Source organism: Poecilia mexicana, unplaced genomic scaffold, assembly GCF_051168715.1.
Source record: "Poecilia mexicana isolate PSO_F unplaced genomic scaffold, ASM5116871v1 scaffold_22, whole genome shotgun sequence".
Classification (NCBI taxonomy): domain Eukaryota; kingdom Metazoa; phylum Chordata; class Actinopteri; order Cyprinodontiformes; family Poeciliidae; genus Poecilia; species Poecilia mexicana.
Genome location: NW_028263391.1, coordinates 19,585,467 through 19,611,651, shown reverse-complemented (window position 1 = coordinate 19,611,651; position 26,185 = coordinate 19,585,467). Strand labels below are relative to the sequence as shown.

Genomic DNA, 26,185 nt, shown 5'->3' with positions numbered 1-26,185 from the left:
GAGAGTAGACACAGTCCCAGCAATGCTTGTTCCTGTCAGGGGACAGCATTAAGAGGACTGTGTGTAGATGACCCGAAGAGCAATATTGTTGGCAATCACTACGACCTTGCTTAAAAGACTATTGCCAAACAATTTGCCTAGCTTTACCGTAGCTCTTTATAGAGTGTTACTCTATGGTGTTCTACGTTGAAGTTAATTTTAAACGAATCTTAATGACTCGTTTGCTGTCTTCTCCACAGGTTTCTGCTCACTCTGACAAAACTGTAGGTGATAAACCGATGGGATCACTATCTTCGTTTCCTGAAACCCAGGTGAACAGCTTTCTGTCTTGGAAATCTTTCTAATTTTCTGATAGGTATTTTAGTGGACATTGGTTTTTGGGGGAGTAGACAGTCCCAGCAATGCTTGTTCCTGTCAGGGTACAGCATTATGAGGACTGTGTGTAGATGACCCGAAGAGTAATATTGTTGAGTAATATTGTTGGCGATCACTAGGACTTTGCTTAAAATACTATTGCCAAACAATTTGTCTAGCTTTACCGTAGCTCTTTATACTGTGATACTCTATGGTGTTCTACCTTGAAGTACATTTTAAATGAATCTTAATGACTCGTTTGTTGTCTTCTCCACAGGTTTCTGCTCACTCTGACAAAACCGTAGGTGATGAACTGCTGGGATCACTATCCCCGTTTCCTGAAATGCAGGTGAACAGTTTTCTGTCTTGGAAATCTTTCAAATTTTTCTGACAGGTATTTTAGTGGACATGGGTTTTTGGGAGAGTAGACACAGTCCCAGCAATGCTTGTTCCTGTCAGGGGACAGCATTAAGAGGACTGTGTGTAGATGACCCGAAGAGTAATATTGTTGGCAATCACTACGACCTTGCTTAAAAGACTATTGCCAAACAATTTGCCTAGCTTTACCGTAGCTCTTTATAGAGTGTTACTCTATGGTGTTCTACGTTGAAGTTAATTTTAAATGAATCTTAATGACTCGTTTGCTGTCTTCTCCACAGGTTTCTGCTCACTCTGACAAAACTGTATGTGATAAACCGATGGGATCACTATCTTCATTTCCTGAAACCCAGGTGAACAGCTTTCTGACTTGGAAATCTTTCTAATTTTTCTGACAGGGATTTTAGTGGACATGGGTTTTTGGGAGAGTAGACACAGTCCCAGCAATGCTTGTTCCTGTCAGGGGACAGCATTATGAGGGCTGTGTGTAGATGACCCATAGAGTAATATTGCTGGCAATCATTGGGACTTTGTTTTAAATACTATTCCCAAACAACTAGCCTAGCTTTACCATAGCTCTATATACAGTTTTACTCGAAAGTGTTCTACCATGGTGTTAATTCTAAATTAATGTTTTTAAAAGCTGTCAGATACAGTATAAGATATGACTACCTTAACAACCCTCCCCCTCCTCCTGATTAATAATTTATTTTCAATAATTTAACATAGTAATCATTGCACAATATAATAATGTTCTTTAATTTTGGCTAAAGGTTAGGTTTCTGTGCAGTTAAGACTAATATAACAGACAACTTGTTTTGTATCTCTAATTTGACAGGATGCAGAAAACCTCAATCTCCTGTTGAATTACATGGGAACTCTTCTGGTATGACTTACTTCAATTAACCTTTCATTGGTCATTTAGTAACTGATTTGAAATTTTGTATCTTTTATTTTGTTGGCCTGAAGTATTACTAATGTATTGCAGGAAAGGGAAAGGAGATTATTCCACCAACTGAAAAACCCTCAGAACCCCAAGATGGTATGGCTGTCTTCCTATTCATGGTGGTTCTTTACTTAGTGGTAAGGTTTAGAGATTCTGACTTAAGGCTCATCATAACATGTTACAAGAATTGAGTATTATCCTTAGCTTTAAAAAGCACAGTAAGAAACATGCAGAGAAGTGGTTGGGTCTGTGCAATTTTTAAAAAATAAGGCTGAAACAATCTTACAAAGTTAGTTGCTGATTATGAACAAGTAATACACTGCTTAAACACAGAATCGACAGGACAGAATATGAATCATGACAAGCATGACCTTGTTCTGTAACAGGTAATAAAGCTTGCAGTGTAATATAAAATGAAGCTTTGAGTGATAGTTTATATTTGACACACCAGGGTTGTAGCTTCTTGATTTCTATGTGTAATAAATGCACTGTTTCACAACTTGGTAATCAATTTAATAATAATAAAAAAATTGGAGAAAAATAATTTTAGGTGGATACATATTTAATTCATTGCACGTTGAGAAATCAAATTGTCAAAGGGTTCTCTTCAATGGACACAATAAACAGAACTGGAATGTAAAACTTTATCACAAGCATACTTTTATAGCACACTCCCACATATGATTTATATTTTAAAAAGTAAAATTGTCTCTCTTGTTTGTAGATTATCCTGAAAAGGACCATCCTCAGAGAAATCAAAAATGGCCCTGGTCTCCTACAGAAATTGCAGCGGTGTTGAAACAGATTTGTTTGCTTCTGAATCTGTTTAAGTAGGATTTTTTGTTTTGTTTGAGTCATGTGTATTGTGTGGTATCTAGAAGAACTTGGGTTTAAAGGTTTTAGTCAAACTGTTTTGAAAAACTAAGCTTGATAAGAGCCTGTGTTTTGGTTTGCTCCAAAAAATAAAAATTGCAATAAAAACAATGTTGTTTTTATTCCATTATACATTTTAATTTGTATAGATCTAAACATTACCCCATTGGTAATGAACAAGGGAAATCAATTGGTGACCATATTTCTATTTGATCATTATTTTTTTCATATTTGGACTGAGATTTTTGTAGTCCATACCTGTGTTCATGACAAATGAACACTACCATTATTGCAGGGTGTGAATTAATCCATTTGATGTTCATTTGGGTACTTTAATATATTTTAGGGACATTCTATGAAGTCTTATTTTAAATGTCCTTGCAATTCTCATTGGTGCTTATAATATACTGTTATGTCAGGGGCGTGGCTTATCTATCTAATTATCAATGTCCTGTTAATGTTGCATAAAGTCAGGTCATTATATTTAGAGTTCTGTAGTGTGTATACACAATTTTAACTGAGATCTTAGTTGAGTGGCTCATAAAAGATTTTTTGACACATTCAGCCAGTCTGTAGAACAAGTGAAAAGGGGTGCTCCCATAATTCACCACTGTGACTGGTTCGGAAAAATTGTCCTTATAGTTCACCGGCACCTGTATAGGTGTGTGTGTGTGTGTGTGTGTGTGTGTGCTTGTTAAACTCCTTTCTGGAAGAGAACATTTCTGCTGGAGGGCGTGGCCACCATATTGCACACCTGGCTGCAATTATCTTATCACTTGCAGGAGATTTAAGGAGCTGCTGGATATGAGGGGCCGTTTAGGACAAAATTTACGTTTTGTCTCTCACACACTACCAAAAAGTCTCGCATACTCCAAAAAAGTTGCCTCGCATACTCAAAAAAATTACGTTTCGTCTCTCACACACTACCAGAAACTCTCGCATACTCCAAAAAAGTTGCCTTGCATACTCAAAAAAATTACGTTTTGTCTCTCACACACTACCAAAAAGTCTCGGATACTCCAAAAAAGTTGCCTCGCATACTCAAAAAAATTACGTTTTGTCTCTCACACACTACCAGAAACTCTCGCACACTCCAAAAAGTAGCCTCGCATACTCCAAAAAATTACGTTTCGTCTCTCACACACTACCAGAAACTCTCGCACACTCCAAAAATTACGTTTCGTCTCTCACACACTACCAGAAACTCTCGCACACTCCAAAAAAGTAGCCTCGCATACTCCAAAAATTACGTTTCGTCTCTCACACACTACCAGAAACTCTCGCACACTCCAAAAAAGTAGCCTCGCATACTCCAAAAAATTACGTTTCGTCTCTCACACACTACCAGAAACTCTCGCACACTCCAAAAAATTACGTTTCGTCTCTCACACACTACCAGAAACTCTCGCACACTCCAAAAAAGTAGCCTCGCATACTCCAAAAAATTACGTTTTGTCTCTCACACACTACCAGAAACTCTCGCACACTCCAAAAAAGTAGCCTCGCATACTCCAAAAAATTACGTTTCGTCTCTCACACACTACCAGAAACTCTCGCACACTCCAAAAAAGTAGCCTCGCATACTCCAAAAAATTACGTTTCGTCTCTCACACACTACCAGAAACTCTCGCACACTCCAAAAAATTACGTTTCGTCTCTCACACACTACCAGAAACTCTCGCACACTCCAAAAAAATAGCCACGCACACTAAAAAAAATACTAAAATGTCACACACACACAAACGTTAACTTTCTCGCACACATACACTGCTACCAGCTCGCACATTCACAAACGTTAACTGTCTCGCACACATACACTAACAGCTCGCACATTCACAAACGTTAACTGTCTCGCACACATACACTAACAGCTCGCACATTCACAAACGTTAACTGTCTCGCACACATACACTAACAGCTCGCACATTCACAAACGTTAACTTTCTCGCACACATACACTGCTACCAGCTCGCACACACACACACACAGACGTTTATATCTCACATACACAAGACTAAAGTTGAACACACAGTACTAAGACTCGTTTTTTGAATGTGTGAGAGCGAGACTTTTTTTGAATGTGTGAGAGCGAAACTCTTTTTGAATGTGTGAGAGCGAGACTTTTTTTGAATGTGTGAGAGTTGTCACGGAAGAGGCGGGGCATAATTTTTGGATCAAACTGCGCATGCGTAGATCCTAAACCTTAAGTTTCGATTGTTGACTCACTGTATGTTCTATTACTTAGTATATTTGTGCTATATATATTTTAAATATATATAGAACGTTTAACTTTCTTGTAGATTAAATGTGCTATAGAAATAAATGAATTTGATTGATTGATTAAAAATAGCAAAATTGCTGTAGTACAATCTGTCCACTGGGTGCCAGCATTACAGGAATTATTAAGAGGTCTTGTGAGAAATTCTGTTCCCCCGTGAAAATCTGTTCCCCCTGTGACGGGAGCGCGCATTGCAGCCAGAGACGTGGATCCGGTGAATCTGACCATTTTCACGGCGCTTCTGATCGATTTCTCGGTAAAAACTACTCATATGATCATGTCAATGTGTAACTTTCAGTTTAATCGGCAGCTATCAAAATAAAAATACATACATAAATAAACGAGGTCCGGTGTGGAGGTCTTTTTTCGCTGTTTTGTGTTATTTTGAAAGCGAAGAAAATCGATCTTTTTTCAGCTTTTGTCTCGTAAGCCTGACAAATAAAAGTCAGTCAACAAACACAGGTTCCCAACACATAGTGTGCATTTATAATTTTTCATTTCTGATGAAGGAGGAAGGAGATTAATATACCTGCAAGATCTTTTACTTTGTTTTCAAAATATTTGCACTATGTTTGACATTTGTCCTTAACATAGTTTAATATAAGGTAGCTATTGAAAGATAGTTTCAATATATTTATATATATTTAAAAACACAAATATACTAAGTAATACAACATACAGTGAGTCAAAAATGGAAAATTATAGTTTAGGATCTACGCATGCGCAGTTTGATCCAAAAATTATGCCCCGCCTCTTCCGTGACAACTCTCACACATTCAAAAAAAGTCTCGCTCTCACACATTCAAAAAGAGTTTCGCTCTCACACATTCAAAAAAAGTCTCGCTCTCACACATTCAAAAAACGAGTCTTAGTACTGTGTGTTCAACTTTAGTCTTGTGTATGTGAGAGATAAACGTCTGTGTGTGTGTGTGTGCGAGCTGGTAGCAGTGTATGTGTGCGAGACAGTTAACGTTTGTGAATGTGCGAGCTGTTAGTGTATGTGTGCGAGACAGTTAACGTTTGTGAATGTGCGAGCTGGTAGCAGTGTATGTGTGCGAGACAGTTAACGTTTGTGAATGTGCGAGCTGTTAGTGTATGTGTGCGAGACAGTTAACGTTTGTGAATGTGCGAGCTGTTAGTGTATGTGTGCGAGACAGTTAACGTTTGTGAATGTGCGAGCTTGGTAGCAGTGTATGTGTGCGAGAAAGTTAACGTTTGTGTGTGTGTGACATTTTAGTATTTTTTTTAGTGTGCGTGGCTATTTTTTTGGAGTGTGCGAGAGTTTCTGGTAGTGTGTGAGAGACGAAACGTAATTTTTTGGAGTATGCGAGGCTACTTTTTTGGAGTGTGCGAGAGTTTCTGGTAGTGTGTGAGAGACGAAACGTAATTTTTTGGAGTATGCGAGGCTACTTTTTTGGAGTGTGCGAGAGTTTCTGGTAGTGTGTGAGAGACAAAACGTAATTTTTTGGAGTATGCGAGGCTACTTTTTTGGAGTGTGCGAGAGTTTCTGGTAGTGTGTGAGAGACAAAACGTAATTTTTTGGAGTATGCGAGGCTACTTTTTTGGAGTGTGCGAGAGTTTCTGGTAGTGTGTGAGAGACAAAACGTAATTTTTTGGAGTATGCGAGGCTACTTTTTTGGAGTGTGCGAGAGTTTCTGGTAGTGTGTGAGAGACAAAACGTAATTTTTTGGAGTATGCGAGGCTACTTTTTTGGAGTGTGCGAGAGTTTCTGGTAGTGTGTGAGAGACAAAACGTAATTTTTTGGAGTATGCGAGGCAACTTTTTTGGAGTGTGCGAGAGTTTCTGGTAGTGTGTGAGAGACAAAACGTAATTTTTTGGAGTATGCGAGGCTACTTTTTTGGAGTGTGCGAGAGTTTCTGGTAGTGTGTGAGAGACAAAACGTAATTTTTTGGAGTATGCGAGGCTACTTTTTTGGAGTGTGCGAGAGTTTCTGGTAGTGTGTGAGAGACAAAACGTAATTTTTGGAGTGTGCGAGAGTTTCTGGTAGTGTGTGAGAGACAAAACGTAAATTTTGTCCTAAACGGCCCCTCATAGCTGGAGGATCCCCTTCTTTGCATAATGGTCAGCCTTTTTCAGCTGAAGACTCCTTGCTGGTTTCCACAAATGCTTAAAAAGTCAACAGTCTTACTGAAATTATCATCACCTAAGATGGTAACATGATTCAATCAATCACATTTTAAAAGACTCCGCTTTACTTTTGAGGTAATTTTTGATTAAACATTTTGTACCATGATAAGTACCTTCTCCAAAGTTCTGGGACACTTAAAGTTTTCAAAGGCATAATTTTCATTTCTGACTTAAAAAAGCCTTCTGGTCCCCTGAAACCTTCAAAGAGCATTGCTGAGGTAAAGCCCAGTTGAAGTCACCTTCCAGATACCTCCATCTGTTGCTGACTGGTCTCTCTACACTCGCTCCAATCGCCACAGCGCCATCTGATGTGCTGAACTCCAGAGACGCCAAACAACAAGTCAAAATGACTAAACTTAAAGTAGCCTTAACTAAGTTTCTGGGAGTGTGGCCAGCTAGCAGAGAGCCACCGAGGTGATGGACAACAAAGAGAGACCCTTCTCTGCTCCATATGGCAGGTTTGAAAAGGCTGCAGTTGGTAGAGACAAGACACTTTACGCCAGTAACGCTCAGTAAAGCTGGTATGTTCACAAAAAGAAGCTTGCAGAGAATTGAAAGACGGGAGCATTAGGACAAAATGAAGCAGATTTTAAGATTGGTTCAGTATGTAGAAAAAGTCTAATCAGACGCATCTTAAATGCAAGTATTGCATTCTTATATAGTGAGTACTGTATTTAGATTAGGCTGTAACTGACCTCAAAATACTTTAAATGTTATCCTCCAACAACTTGAGTCCAACATCTGCAACTTTAAACAACAACTGTACCAAATATTAAGTCCTATATTTCTATTGTATACATGTTCCATGTAATAAAGTGATAACTAATTTTAAAAGTCATACAATGTGATTTTTGAGGGTTTTTTTTAGATTCCATTTCTCAAAGTTAAGGTGTACCTGCGAAGAAAATTATAGATGCATCTGTGCTTTGTAAATGGGAAAACTGAAATGTCAGTGGTGCATCAAATATCAATTTTCCCCAATCTTGATAAAGCATTAGCAGTAACTAAGAATTAATGGGAGTTTGAAATGTGTAGGATTTGCTATTTTAAATGAAGAAGAATTAGCTGATCAGGTTTAGGATTAAGTGAAAATAAACAACAATGTAGTTTTCAGTGTTTTGTCCTGTAGCAACATGTTCTCTAATTGAGGCGATGAAGTACCGGAAAGAAATGCTTAACGAGACTCGCATCATCCAATGAGCAAAGAAAACAAAATACCTGTTGCCGTCACAAAGTCACGTTGAAGTTTGGAATCAAGGTTTGCGAGACGTTTCCTCTTGATATTCCACCTCCCAGGATACTCCTGGGTAAAGTTTAGGCTATGTAAAACAAGGATCAGGTGTTCAGGGGGAAATTACTTTTCAGAGGAAAACCCCGATAAGTATAAAAATTAAATCTCAATTAACTTAATCTAAACTAAGAACCTAGAAGCAAACCCAAGGGCTTACACTCATCTCATGGGTAGGGAAACTAATTTGTCCATTTTGAAGCGACAATTGATCGAGACATACAGTATGCCTCAATCAATACACCGACTTCGTGACCAAGTTGCAGGTAGCATGTAAAGGCCAGTTTCTATCCTTACAAATCCCTTAATGTCACCCATTCCATTGGATTGACAAAATAATATGCACCCTCGCTTTATGCCAACAGATTGGAAAAAAAAACATAAAGGAAAGGACGTGGGGCGCATTTGGACTCCCCCCCTTCTCTCTTTTTAATCAGAGGAGGAAGACTGACATGTCCAATCATAACAAAACATCAGCTGGTAAATGGGCCTTCGCAATCACTGTCAGCCAGCCTCCATTAGAGAGACCCCCTTTCCTGGACATCAATCAACGCTTTATGGACCGCTTCCTTCATTCATTATTTAATTACAACACTTTCTTTATTTATTTAACAACTGAAGACTTTTTGTGCGGCTTAATCACTTCTTTGTTGGCAATCACATTTTTCCGTCTTGTTTATATCTGTTTTTTTTCTTCTTCTTCTTCCTTCTTTTATCGTTTTTTTGGGTAATAACTTTGTTCTTCTGTTCTGTCCCCAGTGAATAAAAGCACAGAGAACAACAGTGCTGGTCCTGTCAGCTCCAAGCACGACTGCTGCAAGCTCAAAGCAGAACCGTCAAAGCAGACTGTGACACATTTGATCAATTTTGAATGTGTTAAAAGTGATCTTCTAAACAGCGCCGTTCTGCTCTCCAGTTCCACAACACTGACTGAAAGAAAAGCAGCATCCCTTCAAAAAGTGGCACGGCTTCGGCAGAAATCATATGCAAAATAGTAGAGTGTGGAAATGTGGAATTATTTCCTGAAATTAAGCCCATTAGCCATGAAATTATTTGCTTTCATTTAAGAAACCATGCAATCCAATTCGAGGTGGCATGAGCACACTACATCTCTTTCCAATTTCCCGCTGATCCTGTGGAACTGAACATGCACAAAAGAAGGTGCGTGGGTCACCTAAGTATAGACATCAGGGATATATCCCACTGAGAATCAGATTGGAACGGAAGATTAGCGAGGCTTTATCGAGATTTTATTCAAATCTCCTCAGCAGCCAGTAAAGTTTTTTTTTTTTTTGTCGTTTTTTTCTCTCAGTAACACTTGAGCAAAGTTTCATCAAAGAACAAAAACTGAGCACACAAAGTTGAATGCTATGAAAAAACACAGTCAATGAAAAATATATCTTGTACATAACAGATTTAGTTGCAGTTCATTTATCCAGACAGCAAAAAATGTTAATCCATTGTCATTGTCGCTTATGGTATAGTTTTTGTTAAACTTAATGTGGTGCTGTAATCAGCATTTCTGTTTGTCTTCACATATATCTCATCTACGGCCCAGTAAGGTGGATATGGTTTCATATAAATGAAAGAGGATGTTCTCACATTTCACTAAGGTCTGTTTTACTGACTCTGACGAACATGTTTATAGCAGTGAAGCAGAAGGGAAGATGATTTTCACTCAGTCTGTAGATGCTTTTTCTCAAAACTGTTGCTACAACAATGAGGATATTGCTGTGGCTTTGGTCAAAGCACAAACACACACAGGTGGCAATTCTGAAACTCGTGCATGCACCAGATCAAGCTTCATCTGCAGTGCATGGTCCTGTTACCAGATTCCCATACCCTATCAGAGACAAAATATGTCAGTCTATAATTGTTTTCTGCCTCATCACACAGATTTGTTTTCATTTCAACATACAATAGGATGTCAAAGGTTAGGAAAATCAGCCTTTAGTGCACATTCATGTTTACCACAGGTAAACATGCAGGTTAATATATATGGGAACAGGTTCGACAATAAAAACAGTAGAAGGTGTGAAAGTCTGAGGCACACTGTGCTATCAAACCGTTAGCACAGGTGCTGCTCAGTCAACCTGTTGCCATAAGCTGTGGTTTGCTGACACGGGAAGTTCGATTCAGACATATGAAAAGACTAAACGAGTGCATGCATCCAGTCTACCAGCAAAACACATGCAGATAGGGGTTGATAAGCCGCATCCTGTGTCTGGGTGAGAACGACCAGTGTGCCTTGATGTGCGCAATCCGAGTTCCAGGGCCGTGAGAGTTCACTGCACACCAACGGTAGAGTTGCTCTGGAAGGAAACCAGAAGATTTCAAATCAGTTTATAAGTTTTTGGAAAAGTTTTATTTTGATTCAAGCATATTGACTACCAAATAGTATTTTACTTCAGAAGTTATTGTTATAATCTCAGACTGTTTTTATTTGTATCCATAGGACAGCTTTTGTTATAGATAAAAGGTCAATTAGAACAGCCCAGAGCAAATCTATCCACTGTTTCCTTACCACGTTACAGATCCTCCTGGAGATTTAAAGGCATCCCCAGGCCAGAAGGGATACCCACTGAGCAATAAGTGTCATAGCACACACTTCATTTAGACATGATATGCAAAATTTTCAATTTCTGTGATATTTTGAACATCAACAAACCTCCAGACACAACAGCTTTGGTTTATTTGAATATCGATGTGGCATAAAAAGATAAAGGTTACTTTTAGAGTTTTACCAATTATGACGTTTAAGAGCCAGAATGTTCAACAACTGTTAGAGTATTTATTATTTAGCACGACACTTCACAGACACCGAGTCCGTTTCATCATGTAACATCAGAGTTATGTTTCCAGGAATAAACTGAACTAAAGAAACAAAGTGCTAACGGACTTGAACAACTAGAAACACTGCAACACGTCTAACACCTGCACGGTCCCTGGCCCCCTCACCCTTATTGTCTGGCATTCCCTTGTTCACAGAACATCCTCCACCATAATCCCACCACCCCTTCCATATGCCTTAATCATGACCTGCTTTGGCCTCCTTTGGCTGAATAAAAAGGGATAATTGGCTATCATTGTCTTTCTGTTGCACTGCGGTGGCAGTGACAGCAAAACGCAGGTGTCCAGATGCAAAGACCTTGGCTCTTAAGGCCTTAATTAGGGCAAACCTGAGGACTAGGAAAAGGCCAATTAGACCCTCATAACACACAAACACAGCAGACAGAATATACTACAGCTTGCAGTTGTTAAAATGTCATTTTTTTATATATATATTCAGATACATAAAGACTAATGTTTTAGTCGCAAACATTAACAGGTGCCTCTGTCTGAACTATACCTCCAGGGTTATTTCATGTGCAGCCGTACTCTGTCTTCCTTGATCACGTGGCTCAAGTCCATTAAATGATATGTGTGTACAGAAAGAAAAAAAGAAAAAAAACCCTGAGGGAATAATTAATTAAATGCAATTTAAAAAGCATAACAGTGTATCACCATCATCTAGTGTCAGTGGTATTCAAATGACCTGGTCTCTTATTCCTTTTCTCACTGTGAATTTGCATTGAGAATTCATTCAAATGCATCTTAGATTAATCAGAGCAAACGCTTCTGCATGCCATAAAAAAGGACCTTTTAGAATGGTAACCAAGCACCCGTACATGTATCTACATTATTCATGAGAGCGATTTGGATAATGCTGCCTCTGACTATTAGTCCCCTTATGGTGTGTTAACATGTATTAAGAGTGATTTGATGAGATGTGGATTCATAGGGAATGGGGCTGTCAATTACCACTGGAGTTAATAGGGTTGAGTGAGCAAATGGTGCGAGCAAATTTCATGCAGTTCGCACTCATGCAACATTAATGCGGATCTTTAGGAGCAAGACTTTGAAATCCTTGCATGTCCGCACAATGCACAACCTAGTAAAAGCTGCTACTAATCAATTATGAGAGTTGGCAGAGACAGTTCAGTTGCTTTCCTAATGTGCATTAAGGTTTGAAAAGTTTCAACTGCTCCACAGGTAATTGGATAAATGTCACAATAGGAGGAAAATACCAAATTGCTTCAGCTGACATCCAGGTAATTAGGTGATAAAGGGGATATTTCTAACATATTTGAAGAAAATTTGTTTTGGTTTTTGCATCTTATAATCTCCTTTCTGTACTTTTGTTGGACAAAGAACTATGGCAAACCAACCTAAACATATTTACAAGTCATTGGGTAGATAACAAGGTGCTGCGTAAGTCTATAGGAAAGTCAAAAAAAAAGAGGGCAACATACTACACGTTGTAAGTTTTGTTCCAAGTCAAAAGATTTACAATAATCAAGATGTTTGTGTCAATTAGTATGTTTTTTTTTTTTTGTTGATTTTGTTTAATTTTTACGGTCTGTCATATGTAATGACACTTAGCGGCTGTGAGGATAGAACTTAATCAATATAAAATATCTGAAACTACCTTAACATTGAACCCTTTAATGATTAGGCAGACATATATAAGAAATAAACTTGTGTTAAAATATGAGCTTGTCCAAGAGAAACTATTTCAGCAGAAAGTTAATTAGCAGATATTTGGATACTAGATTCCTTTTTGTGCTGCACAGTGGTGCAGTTCTCACTTTTGCATTGCATTGAGAGGGATTTGGGTTACAATTTTGGTTTGTTCTCCCTGGGCAAACATGGATTCTCTCAGGGTTCTCTGGTTCCTTCTCACCTTCATGTTAGGTATATTGGTCTCAATTTCATTTGGTTCTGTGAGTGGATGATTGTTTTTTAATGCATAGCTAATATGTATTCATTCACTAAATGAATGACGTACACAATCTTAAAATGTGTTAGGGATTTGATACACATAACTGCAGATCTGCCTTGCACTTTAATGTATTAAAATACAGTGCATTACACTATTTTAGGTAGAAAAACCTTCAGCATTGCCTTTTTACACATTTGTCAAAGAAGAATACAAAGCCTCAACAGCAACTAAGCTAAACTGTCATAAATTTCTTCAAATTCTGTCATGAGAATCACATCTTATATGATAGCAACTGCTAAGGAGGCTAAGTTTCAAAAAGGACGCTGGAGGTGAACGATCCTCCAAACAAAGGCCAGAGGTCAGCAGAGATGCCTTATGGATTAGCTAGATTCCCCAATTGAGTTTGTCGTCGCTTGGCAAACTCAATTGGGGAATCAAAGATCCTCAAAGTCTTTAACCCTGATCATTGGAAATCTTGTGCAGCAACAATTTAGATGATACAATTTTGAATGAAAAATGGTGTATAACCCTGAAAAGAAATCCACAATATGACTGCTGTTTAGAAGAGTATACCATGAAAGATTAGTCTTAATATGGTAAGCATTTTTTTTCCTGAATTAAATTAGTCATTTCCAGTCATTCAAGAAAAAGTGCTATTTGGCTATTTTCCCAGTTTAAAAAGTAGTAAAAGAATCTGCAATCTCCATCAATAACGTGTGGGAAAATAAAGCATGTTTTAATAAAAACTGAAATATAAAATTCATACAAAAGAAAAACACAAATACTTTGACTACTTAATAACTGAGCTTCCTCGGGGCACACACACGACCCCGTTAACAAGCCATGTGATTGGCTAAGGATCGTTTCATCTTTACTGTCCTTTTTGAGACTTCCTTGAAAGGACAGTTGTACTGTAAGCTTTGACGCTATCATGCTAATCTTTTGCCAGCCGAATATGATGCTTATCTTAATAATGACCATCAAAAGTTTATTTTAATGCTGAGATCGGCACTGGCACTCGTCCCCTGGGGAAGGACTTCTTAGAGATTGGAGCAGCTAGATTTTATCCAGTTTCGCGGTTATCAGATCTGCTGCAGAGAAAGCGACTTCCCAAACTGGGTTTACTGGAGTAGAGTGTGGAAGGAAACCATGCAGAGGGGCAGGTATGAGTAACACTCTGCACACATTGCTGAAGGCGCACTCTGAGGCGCTGCTTTCTTTTCATTTAAATCTGTAAAATGCAGCTCACTCTTAGGACAGAAGTGGGTTTTAGCGATCAGATCTCTTTATCTACATGGCTGACACCATGGCTTGAACCAAAGATTTCCCCTCCATTCCCCACCCCTTCATTACACACATTTTGTTCAAACAATATGGCATCAGAGATTTGGAGACCTGATCAAACCAGTTTGTGCTAGATGGAAACCATATTCCATCACATTGTATCAGATAATCTTGTAAAAACAGTGGAAGAGCCCGAATGCCCGAGGCAAAAACAATTTAAGCCGCAGCAGCAAAGGCCCTTCAGTCGGCGAGGAGCCCCAAATTAACAAATTAAAGTGTGAAGTCCTCTGCTAAAGTTTTAGAGGAGGCATTCTAGTGGCTTGTGTTGCTTGCAAAATGACTTTTCAGTTACGACCCATTAGCTAATTAGCTAAAGCCTACCAGGAAAGCAATTTGCATTAAAAATACAAACATAGAACCTGAAAGCATCCTTTTACTCTTTTTGCATGAACAATTACAGATAACATACATGTGCTGTGCATAAGAATTCCCATTCATTTTAATACCCTAATGATGGAAATGATCTTGAGTAGGAAGCAGTCAATTCAATTTAAATAAAAAAATAATAATGCAGCTACACTATAACATGACATATTTTAGGGGAAATATATATATATATATATATATATATATATATATATATATATATATATATATATATATATATATATATATATATATATATACATACATATATGGCCAATGTGTGTTTATGAGCCAGACTTTCAGTGTTGCACTGCAGAGCCAGAGTTATTAAGCCAAACTGAGTGAATTATCCTGATGAATGAGCAGCAACAGACACCTGAAATACTTGGGTTTATCGAGCAGATCCACATGGCTTCAGATGAAACCTTTTGTAAGTGAGTGCAAGAGAAAAGAATAGAAACCAAAGGAGTGGGAACAGGATGGAAAGGAAAAAGATGAGAAGAGTAGAAGGCCTATTTATCAGTCTAATTATGAGAGACAGATCAGAGGCCCCAGCACATAGCAGGATGGTCTGAGTCAGGGAAAAGAGTCCAGCCAGTCACACTGAATATTAATAGAAAGATGAGAGAAGGGGGAAGCATTTTATTAGAGCGACTAATGGTGGGTGTGAGTAAACCTCTTTTCCAATATCTGAGCTGCTCTGACCTCTCTCATCTATTGGCCTCTTTTGAATAGAGCAGCTCTGAGATAAGATGGACCACTGCAGGGCGACCTTCTCAGATTTCAATATGAGACACCAGATCTTAACCCTGCCTACACTAGAGAGAAGAATATGAGGCCAAACTGGGAGCTGGACAGAGTTTGAATAATGATCTGAAGGATCCTTTGAAATTTAAAATAATGACAGCTGTATGCAGAATTGTTTGTTCGTTCCGCATGAAGCTCGCCTTTATTTCTTCCCTGTTGGCGTTTATACTTCTGTGCACCTTTTTAAAGGTTAGAAAGGTTGCTGAAGTCCCACTTAAAAAGGCAATGAAGTACTTTTAGCTATTCAAGAAAGACTCCAGATGGAACAGAATCTATCGCTCACTTTCTTCCTTTCTGTGCCGAATCTGGAGAAATTTCAGAGGCCAAGCTTAACCTGAAAAGATGCACCTCCAGCTCTCACATGGAGCCTCACACAGCGGAAACATGGATTGCGTTCAAATGTGTTATTAAAAATGATCTTAAAACGAAGACAAAAAAGGGGCCATCCAGTCTGCTGTCAGCAAAAAAAAAAAAAAAAAAAAACCTGAAGCGTTTTTTTTTTTTTTGCTGAGGCTGAATTAAAGGCTTTAGCAAATTTTCTTTTTCACTTTTGGGCAACAAGCCCAACTTCAAGACCACATTCTTCTCAGGTACGTCCCTGTGTTTTTACCAAGACAATTAAAAAATCATATTCTGCACACACAGAGGATGAAGAGAATAAATTACTAAGCTGGGCTGCCTTCAAGCCTATTCTTATCCGAATAGAAAACGTCAGAGAATTTAGAAACCAAAATGTTCTTGCTTTTACTGTCGGATGGATGCATGTTAAAATACGCACTAAATTGATTCTTTCTGCAGATGTTCTGAAAGACAACTTCCCTGTAATAGAGTAGAAGATGTTTGCAAGAAAAAGTGAAAGGTGATATAAGTGTAAAGCTGATGGACTGCTTACATACTTTAACAAATAAATGGTAAATTAAACTGTTTGTTTCTAGCGCTTTTGTCACATCTCCTAATCCAAAATAAGCACAAATATGTACTCTAGTTTTAGTTTTTTCATGTTGATATCTGTATTCTGATGAAGATGATGAAATCTGAGTAGCTGTTTTAGTCGGGCCAGATCTATTCAGCGTCGTCAGGCGTAAACCACGGATTCAACCTGTCATGGTGCTGGTTTCTTAATGTTCCCACAGTGTCTTTCCCATTTGACCGAATGATCCTGCTACATAGCTCCAACCCTCAGGCCTCCTCTCCATAATTGCTGCAGTTCCACCACAAATTCATACAAGATTACAAACGGAGCGGGGAAGAGATTGAAATGCAATATCTTAATTGAGGACATTTACTGGGAGCATCTGCATTTTCATCAATAAAACTCCCTCCATCGGTGGCTTGCACCTTGTCGCTTTTCTCCCTGTCTGACTGACCTCAATTTGTGGACTTCATCCAAAGGTGGACAGATATCTGCCCTTGTAGTCTGGGAAGTAATTACCAGTGTTACCGCCTCTTCCTTGGGGAGGGAAGATGTGACGCCTCGGCCAACGTTCCCATTTGGAGTTGGGCCAGTTATTTCCTGTGGAATCAGACAGCATTAACCTCTTGGATGCAGATCCATTCGGCTGTAAATTAGCAACTAATTAGAAGGTGTTTGTCATCTTACAGAAAAGCTGCTGATGGAAAAAAAGATCAATAAATTACAATAGATATAATAATATGCAAAAGAGCTACAGTGGACTGACACAGCTTTAACTTTTAGTTTAAGCGAAATTGGTCACAGTCACTTTCCCAATGAGAAATGGTAAGTAGTGTACTTGCTACACTGGTCATGAATGATACAATAAACAGGTGTCTTGTCTAAGCAAATAAACTGGTACAGGCTGGATGTCTTCTTTCAATCTTTTATGAAGATCCAGGACTGTTTTAAGAACAGAGTCACGTTTGTGGGCATTGCACAATTACACATTTGAGTTAATCATCAATGGTGTATGACAACTGAGAAAATGAGAAAAAGAAATACGAAATGGGATGCATAAAAATATAGAACTGGTGGTTGAGTCACTGGGTTAATCAATCCTGGGGGAACCTTAGCCATTTCTTTTTCTGTCTGTGATCATGATTTCATCTGATTTGAAGATCCTGCTTAGTCTCAAAAAGATTTTAGCATCTTTTTGACTGAGACAACCAGATAAATCAGTTGCATACTGCTTAAGTTGAAGTCGTCACGAAAATGTTTGTTTCCCTCAAGCGGACGCTTGATCATATTACTCAGTGGAAGCACATTCAGAAGTACCAGGCTGCTTTGTTCTGCCAATCGCTGAATTGGAAAACCATCTGCTGCCAAGGAAAAGCTGAGATCCGGTGTATAAATTATCCGCCGACAGGGATTACCCGGTGACAGTGAAAGTCTCTTGCTGTTTGTGTTTGTAGGTGAGCAGGTGAGATGGATTACAAGTAGGAGGTGTAATCCACAAGTTCTATTGTCTTCCTAGAAGAATAAGTATTCATTTTTGTCCTGCAGGCCTGTAACAAAGTGGTTCAGTTTGTGTTTACCACTTGTCCCTTATTCCTATTTCTGATTAATTTAATCTTTGTATGGTTGATTAGTTTAAGTATTGCACTAGTAACTTGCTTCACTCACTATCCCAGATTTATTTGTTCAAGAATTGTTTTGCAGTCCACATCTATGCTTATGTTTTGGTAAAAGTCAACACTTTTGGACCGTTGGATGAATATGAATGTTTCTGTTATGGTAAGCTAGTTGTTTCTCTTTTTTACTCACCATTGCTTGTCCATTTTAGATGCTGTATCCTAATCAGGTTTGTGGGAGGGGCCGGCCCAGCATTTTCTGCTTAAATGGCTGTATGGCACTGATTGCATCACTGGGTTCTACTGAATAGAGGGTTTTCTTTTTTGTTCCCTTAAAGTAACATTTTGAGTTGCCCTGTACTAAATGATTTATTTTGCAGACCATTTAGTTTTGTAGATGAGTTTGTAAATTAGATTAATAGTCTTATTCCTGATTCTCTGTTTAGACTTTAATGAAGTGCAGGTGTGTTGCCAGTTTGGTGTAAGACCAGTAAGACTGCAAATGCTCTAGTCTAGATGGATGTCAGAGATTCCCCACCCCTTCAATAATAAAATAATAAAATTCACTGGAACCTGGAACTGGGGGCTGATGCTGTTTTTTTTTTTTTTGTTTTGTTTTGTTTTTTTTGTTAACCTGTTTTGAGCATTTGACTAGACGACCTCACAAGTTCAAAACATAATTATAATCAAAGACCCCATCTACCTTGTTCTCTTTTTTTCATGGCTTGTACCTTACTCTGAACAGAGAAATTCTGTAGTTTGTAGAAACACAAATGATATTTGTTCTTATAAGTCCATATATCTTCAAACCGTTTATCACATTTCTGAATTGAGCAGCCTCATTAAGCTTGATCATGCGGACACCCTGCAGGCCAATCAGTGACAGGATACATCTCTAAAGTTTTTTTTTTTTTTGTCTCCATGTTGGACTTTTGGCTTAACATTCGTGGCCTCGGGTTTGAAATTGTTGACCTTTAGCTCAGACACCTCCTGCCAGGCCAATCAGTGGAAATCTGCAACACGTCAGAGTGCACCAGCATAATATACCATTAACTCTTGTTTTTTTCATCCATTTTTTTTTTTTTTTCAAAACTGCTGCCTGGGATCATTTCCCGTAAAAACATTGACATTTAATCAGAGCGCCCTCGTTGGGTCAATCAGTTTGAGAGTTGTTTCAAGTCACCAGAATCAAAGCTATTTTAGAAGGTCTATTATCTTTTTTTAGTGTTATTTTTGTAGAAAAAATAGTAAAAAAATATATATATACTGTTGGGATTTTTCTATCTTCTCAGACCAGCGATGCCTAATTTGATTAACTTTATGTTGCTGTGCAAAAAATGGTCATATTGATAAATTTGACCAGGTACCATTTGCAGAAACAAGTTTTAACTCCATATATATGTTAATGTTATATGTTAATCAATGTTATACATGCTGAATGAACATCTGCAGTGTCTATCTTTATGTCTGTTTTTTCATGGTGGCTTGGCTAAAACAGACAGGAATGCTCAGCATACAGTGAGATTTATTCTTTGAGTATGTGTTGTTGTTTTACTGTTGTCATGTTTTCCATCCACAAACTTGGAAGGAGCCTGAAGGTTCTGTTGCAGTGGAGTCGGAGTTGAAGTTAAGTATTCAGCCTGAATGGGCGAATAGGGAACGTAAAATGTGTTGCGAGCGTCTTATTTGGTCACCAATAGATGGGCAGTGAAGAAATGAAGTGTGTTGTAGTGAGTTAGTCTGTCTCAATGCTGAAAACCTAAATCCATTTATTTTGTTATTCTTCAGAGGCATTAAGACATATAAACTCATTCTGGAAGGACATTTTATTGATCACACTTGTGTTTTAAACACAACACTTACTCCAACTTGGTTGCCCCTTGTCACTAATTCTGTTTGCAGTGTTTGTGGACAGGATCTCAAGGCACAACTGTGGAAAGGAGTAACCATGAAAGAAGATATGGCATGAAAGGAAAGGAAAGAGCCTGAAACGAAGGATGCAGGCGAACTGCAACAAGAAAAGACTCGTAAACATCATCTCTTCTCTGTTCCTGAGCTTCCTCTTTTGCTCTCCGTTATCTGATGAGTCTTGCTCAGCCTGTCACGGCTGACTGATTGAGGCAGCCAGTCACCGCTTCGCCACCCCCAACCCTCCCCTCCTCCTGCACTACCTGATGTAAATAACCTCCCTGCTGGTTCAAGGTGGGACGTCACTTCGACTCCATTAGTTTATTTTATTACCGCAGAAAGGCTGGACTTGGGAGCGTTTGTATGAAGGGGAAAGAAGAAGGGTGTGGGGGTGTCTTACACAGAGACTGAGGAGGTGAGGATGGAGATGGGCAAGAGAGATTAGGACAGACAGAGGAAGAGCTAGTGAGAAATAATGCAGGATGATAGAAAGAAGCAATCTGCAGGAGACAGACAGGCCTGAAAAAACAAAAGTCAGTTGATGCCAGATGGTGTGGTTGTTCCACCTGAGTTTCATATAAAGGCACAGAGACTTTGTTTCTTAAAAAAATGAATAACATACGGATATTTTTCATACCATAACCACATGAAATAATTCTTCCTGCTGCTAATGTTACAATTCTTTGACATGATCGAGTGTCCTTTTATGGCATTGAATGTTTTCCCAGTGTCTTCTACATGCAGATGTTTTGCTTTGGTGTTCACCTTTCACCACCGTGGGACAGAAATCCCTCCTGTAGCGACGATCTGCTGGTGACGTGGGCTTAAGTTTCTCCAGTGGTGCATCTGGAAGAAGCTCAGTCTCTTTTTAAGGACTAAGATGAGCCTCTTACTGCCTCTGAAATCGCCTGCAGATCTGAGAACTTGAGAAATCTAAAGAACTGCCACCAGGGTGTGTGGCAAATATTGGTTGCATGGCTAAAATTACTTTTTAAAGTCAAGGTCAACATGATAAAAGTTGAGTCGACTTGTTAAAGTCTAATTAACTTCTGCGTGCCTCATCTGGGTAAACTACCTGCTCCTCTGTTTAGACTATAAAAAATAAATGAGCACAACTTTATATTGTCAATCTTGTTTAGTTTTCTTTTAACTGTATGTGTTGTAGGCCTTTTGAAAACACACCACCAAGCACATGATTTTGGCCTGACCCAGCCCGAATTACAGGTTGGGTTTGGGATATAGCGCTAAACTCTGCCGCTGCATCGCAGTGTTAGGACACCAGCTCACTTATGCCTCCACCGCTCCGTGCACACAATGAGCAACGGTTGCTCGTTTTTTCTGCCATTCCAGTGGACATAAAGTCTTAAATGTACCAAAAGACGGTTATAAACAGTATTTAGTCACAGAAATTGAATAAAATTGCACACCATACCTTTCAGATTTTTGTTTGATCTCGGTGGTAAACTAGTGTCATGTCTGTACTCTGAACTAAACTTCATTTATCATCCTTTGGTCATGGAGACTGCCCTGCTGGCTTTTGTGAAGGATTCCTATGATATTGTTGGCCTACTTTATCCTGGCAGAGTCAAATCAAAGCCGAAATTGAATTTTGCATTTTGTAACATGATTTTTTATTTTTTTTATTTATTTTTGCTTTCTTCAGTGGTCTGTTCATGTTCAGCTCTTCTTCTTGCACACATATTCTGATATATCTTTTCATTGCTTCAGGAAAACATTAAAACTCACCATACCTGCTGGCTGTCGCCCGGATTTTTTCTTTTTTTTTTTCTTAAAGGTTTCCTTTGTAATCATGGCCAGTGTGTGAAGTAAAGGCTGAAGCCAAGTGATAATGTCGCTGATAGTGTCAATCATGCTTCACCTCTCTAGCGCTGTCTCTCCTGGCCTATCATCTCTGGGTTTCTTTCACTTCTCTGTTTCAAAGCCAAAAAAATAAAAATTACCTTCAGTGGTCAGATCTGTCAGATCTTATCTCTTCTCTCTGGCTTTAATGTAAGCAGATTCTCAATCAGCCAAGATGAATCCAATCAAAGAGGGGAAAGGGGGTGGGGGGAGAGGCGCCACAAACTGGGGCACTTTTCCCAATGACTGCTGGAGGCCAGGAGATTAGAGGACAGAGAGAGCGTGATGGAGGTTAGAAAGCCACACGTTATGTGCCGTGTGCAGGAGAAAAGGCCTTTCAATTCAGAGATGCATTCATCACCTCTCCTTCCATTTGTCTAACCTTCCAGCCTGCTCACAACTGCAGAAATGCTAATTTTTGGCTCTTTTTCTCTTTCTTTAAATTATTTCCACCACATGGTCGCTGAAGGGGAAAACGGGAGGAGGCTGCTTTCCTGGAATCAGCATGACTACCGGTTGATTTATCCAAAAACTTTCCTCCTCCCTCCCTCCCTCCCTCCCATCCCTTCATCCCTGCACCACCAACGCCCGGTAACGGCTCTCCCTTGTCTCCTCCTCTCATTTCCAAAGCTTAACTTCATTGTCTCAAGCCCCTCTCTGCTTTCATCTTAAGACAAAGATTTATGTAAATCTTTGGGCCAGCGTTAATGCGGAGCGCCTTGTGAGAAATAGCATCCCTAAATCGTGGCATTGTTGTTGGAAATGACAAGGCAGGCCCGTTAATCCTACAATGCGATCATCCAAATGTGTCATAATGCCGTGTGTAGGCAGGCGAATCTGAATATCAAAAAAGATGCTGCACACCTCTTATGCGGCGCCTTCAGGACTTCCAGCGCTAACACACTTCTGTCTCCTCCTTCCTCTGCCTCTTTTAAAGAACTCGCCCTGCTTTGTCACCTCGCCTGCATTCAGAACGGGGAATAAAAAAAACACGCGAGACACCTCAGACTCGAGAAATCCTCCTCACATTAAGCTTCAGATGCGAGGCTTTGATTTACCTCAATAGTGACGTTTGCATAATTAGGATATGGAATCAATCGATAGCTTCTGTTTTGTCACCGAGATGTATTCATCACAAAATGAGCAATGTGACGTTTTGAGTTGCAGACAATATGGAGAATGAATGCAAAACAAAGGACTCACTGGCGTCGCGTCATGTTTGGAGCATTTCACCAACAACCAGCTACTTTTTATTCATTTATTTACTAGATAATGAGGAAGTGGGTGAGAACATTTTATTTTCTAATTTCTGTTTTAGAAAGAGCAATTAAAACAGCTATTTTAATCAACAAGACAGTGTCCAGACTGGTGAACGATAACGGAAATAATTGGGAATGGTGCCAATGGAGCCCTTCTTGATTGGCTGTGAGTTAAATGGTCGGTACCTCCCAGTCTAACCTCGTCTCCTTCCAAATCCTTCTACTTGATTCTGGTAGTGAAGGAGCCCCAGGGGTGGATTTTGTCAGGGAGAATAGTAGAGTTGATCTGGAAGGCTTAAGACCTTACTGTACCTGTCAACAGTGTGGCTTTGGCACTGACGACCAGCAGCTTAAGTCATTTCAAGTTTTTTTTTTTTTTTTTAAACGAATAGGGGAGGAGGCACAGCGAGCGCTGACAGCCAGTCAGGGTCTTGAAATAATTCCATCCCTCTGAATAACCAGAGGTGTCTGTCTGAGTTAATCCTCCCCAACACAGACACACACACACACACACACACACACACACACACACACACACACACACACGTGTGCACACACTTTGGCTATAAAAGCATGTTTTGGCGCTGATAGTGGCAGAAAGGCAAGCCTGAAGTCCAACTCAGTTCTATTGACTGATTAAAGTCAATAAAAACCATCAAAGTAAATTACAGGTTTTCCCAGAACTTGCTGCGGAAAACACAATGATATCAAAGGTTCAACAATGACTCTATCGCAGCGCAACAGGGTGACGTTTTAAGTTACATTCTTTTAGTGATGTGACTAAACACAAAACGCACAGCTCAGAACAAAGGTTTGAATTATTACTAAGCTTCATCTCTTTTTTTGCAAATATAGTAAGCTAATCGTTTGACAAGGAGTGTCTGTTTCAGTTAAATTGACAATATGCAGAAGAGTTTAGGCTCGAGTGCAAAATGAACCCCCATCATCAACCCTCTACTACCGTGCTTGACGGTTGGTATGAAGCTTTTGAACTGACATTCTGTGTTTGGTTTCTCCAATCACTGTGCTCTGCCTTGTGGCCAAACATCTCTACTTTGATCTCATCAAACTAAAGGATATGGTTCCAGAAGAAGGCTTTTGGTTTATTCAGAGGTAAATTTATAATTTGTGCTACTATATTCTTTTTAGGGAAGATGAGGTTTTCCTCACACTTGCAAATAATTTCCACCCATTTCTTACTGACATGTCTTGAAGCTGAACATGAAGAAGATAACTGAGTTCTCTTTGTTTTGCTTCTGAAGACTGTGACACTGGGGTAAACTGTTTGGGATGTATACTATTATATTGATGGAGAGCAACACCTGCATCATTACTGATGTTCCATGTTGGCATTTTATTAGCACACAGTTAAATGCTCTGCAGCAGTGGCTCCTGGTTCTCAAGGCACACTGCCCTGCATGGCTTAGATGTTTCTCTGCTTTAATGCATCTGATTCAGATGACTGCAGCTCAGCAAAACTCTGCTAATCAGCCATAAATTGAAATCAGGTGTGCTGAAGCAGAGAAATCTCTAAAATGTGTGTTTTAGGAGTGTTTTAAAGGCCAGAGCAGGAAACTGGACAAACTTTATTTATAGAAATGGTTATGATGCTCTGACAATCAATGCATTTAATCCAGTTGTTATGAAGTACATACTGCAATATTGATTTGCGCCCCAAAAAGCTGATTTCACGAAATAATATATCTGTAGAAAACACTGTTATAAAAGCCAAGATCTTCTCAGTTTAAAAATAAAACTTTTTTTTCCCCTGACATAATCTTCACAATTAATTTATATTTACTGCCTGTCTTTGCAACAGAAATCTGCCATTTCAGAAATTTTTTTTGTGATTTTTTTTTTTAATCTGCGTCTTCATCGAGGCTTCACTCCCTGCTTCGCTCATTTCCTCCCCCTCTTCCTGGGTCTCATTACTTCCCTTCTACCGTCTTTCTCTTGGCTGGGATAATCCCCCCTGTAGGGGACTTCAAAGTGCGGGCCGGCCAGGGAAAAGCCTTAATTACCCATTTGCCTTGAAACTCAAGCCAAATCACAACTCGCCCGGGTCTGTCCGACTCCACACTCATGCCTCCCTTGACTAATTGTGCTTCAGAATCCCCCCCTACACTTCTCTCTCTCTCTCTCTCTCTCTCTCTCTCTCTCTCTGCTTCTCTCTCTCCTGTGTGGAAATGGAACGATGAAATTAAATCAGAAAAGGAAAAACGTGAAAAGGAAAGATGTGAAAATGTTTAAGGAGGTGATGAAAGTAATAATAGCCTTATTTCAGGGGGAATCATTATCTCGGATACTACACTGATGCTGTGTAGATTTTCATTTTGTCTATGGCTGTCATTCAAAGTGACGCTGCTGCAGAGCTTTGTGGGATACGAACATTGTAAATGATCCCATCTAATTTGCCTGAACAGCAATGGTGCTGCTTTTTCACATCAGATCCACATCTGTTTTTAGGTCTTTTTAGGAATCGAACATAAGGTTCAAGGTAAGGTTCAACATCTTAACAAGCAGCACTGCCACCTTTTGGGTGGCACGCTGTCTTGATAATGGACACTAGGACACAGTATTCATGCATACAAGCAGATATTTCCTTATCATTTTAATGTGTACTTCCTCAGCCCTTCTCAGTTACCAGCTCTTCATCATGGACTTTGGCTGCTAAAACAAAAAATAAACAAACTAAAGGAGGTTTCTGTTTATTAGCGACTAAATTGAATTGCTGATTTTTTGCTTCTTTAGTAGCAAACCACTCAGTGAATTCCACTCCATGTTACAGATTATTTGCAAGGGTTTTCCCTGAAGCTGCTCTGTAACCAAATGTGACATTTGAATTTGTTTAAATTAATTTAATAATTCCTTTGCACCAAGCAAAATTCTAAATGCAAACATGGAAAGTGTCGTAGCTGCATATCCTTGTGGTTTTGGTAGTGGTAAAACAGTATGTTGTGCTACAGTGCAAAATTCACGATAAATTGTTAAAAATGTGCTCTTTCACATCTAATTGTATTCATTTTATTGACAGAGAGGCAGCTGCATGTAATGGTGTACAATAATATTCTGTATGAACTTTCTTAAA

General features: G+C 39.1%; 2 long non-coding RNA genes across 3 annotated transcripts in view; one reads left to right on the top strand and one right to left on the bottom strand.

Annotated features, from left to right (window-relative positions):
- The window catches only part of LOC106932191 (uncharacterized), a 66,619-nt gene extending 47,183 nt beyond the window's left edge, over positions 1–19,436 (bottom strand). The window contains exons 1-3 of one of the 2 annotated variants that reach the window (XR_001421208.2): positions 18,264–19,436; positions 16,977–17,057; positions 9,646–10,577 (exon numbers count right to left, since the gene is read on the bottom strand). This is a non-coding gene — a long non-coding RNA (uncharacterized LOC106932191). Of the gene's footprint in view, positions 1–9,645; positions 10,578–16,976; positions 17,058–18,263 lie in introns of those variants that run through there. The other variant, XR_015761984.1, reaches the window with a different exon arrangement.
- LOC148152837 (uncharacterized) lies at positions 731–2,662 on the top strand. The gene is made up of 4 exons (XR_015761995.1): positions 731–1,085; positions 1,571–1,618; positions 1,721–1,774; positions 2,403–2,662. It is a non-coding gene; the product is annotated as an uncharacterized LOC148152837 (long non-coding RNA).
- Positions 19,437–26,185: the final 6,749 nt, after the last annotated feature.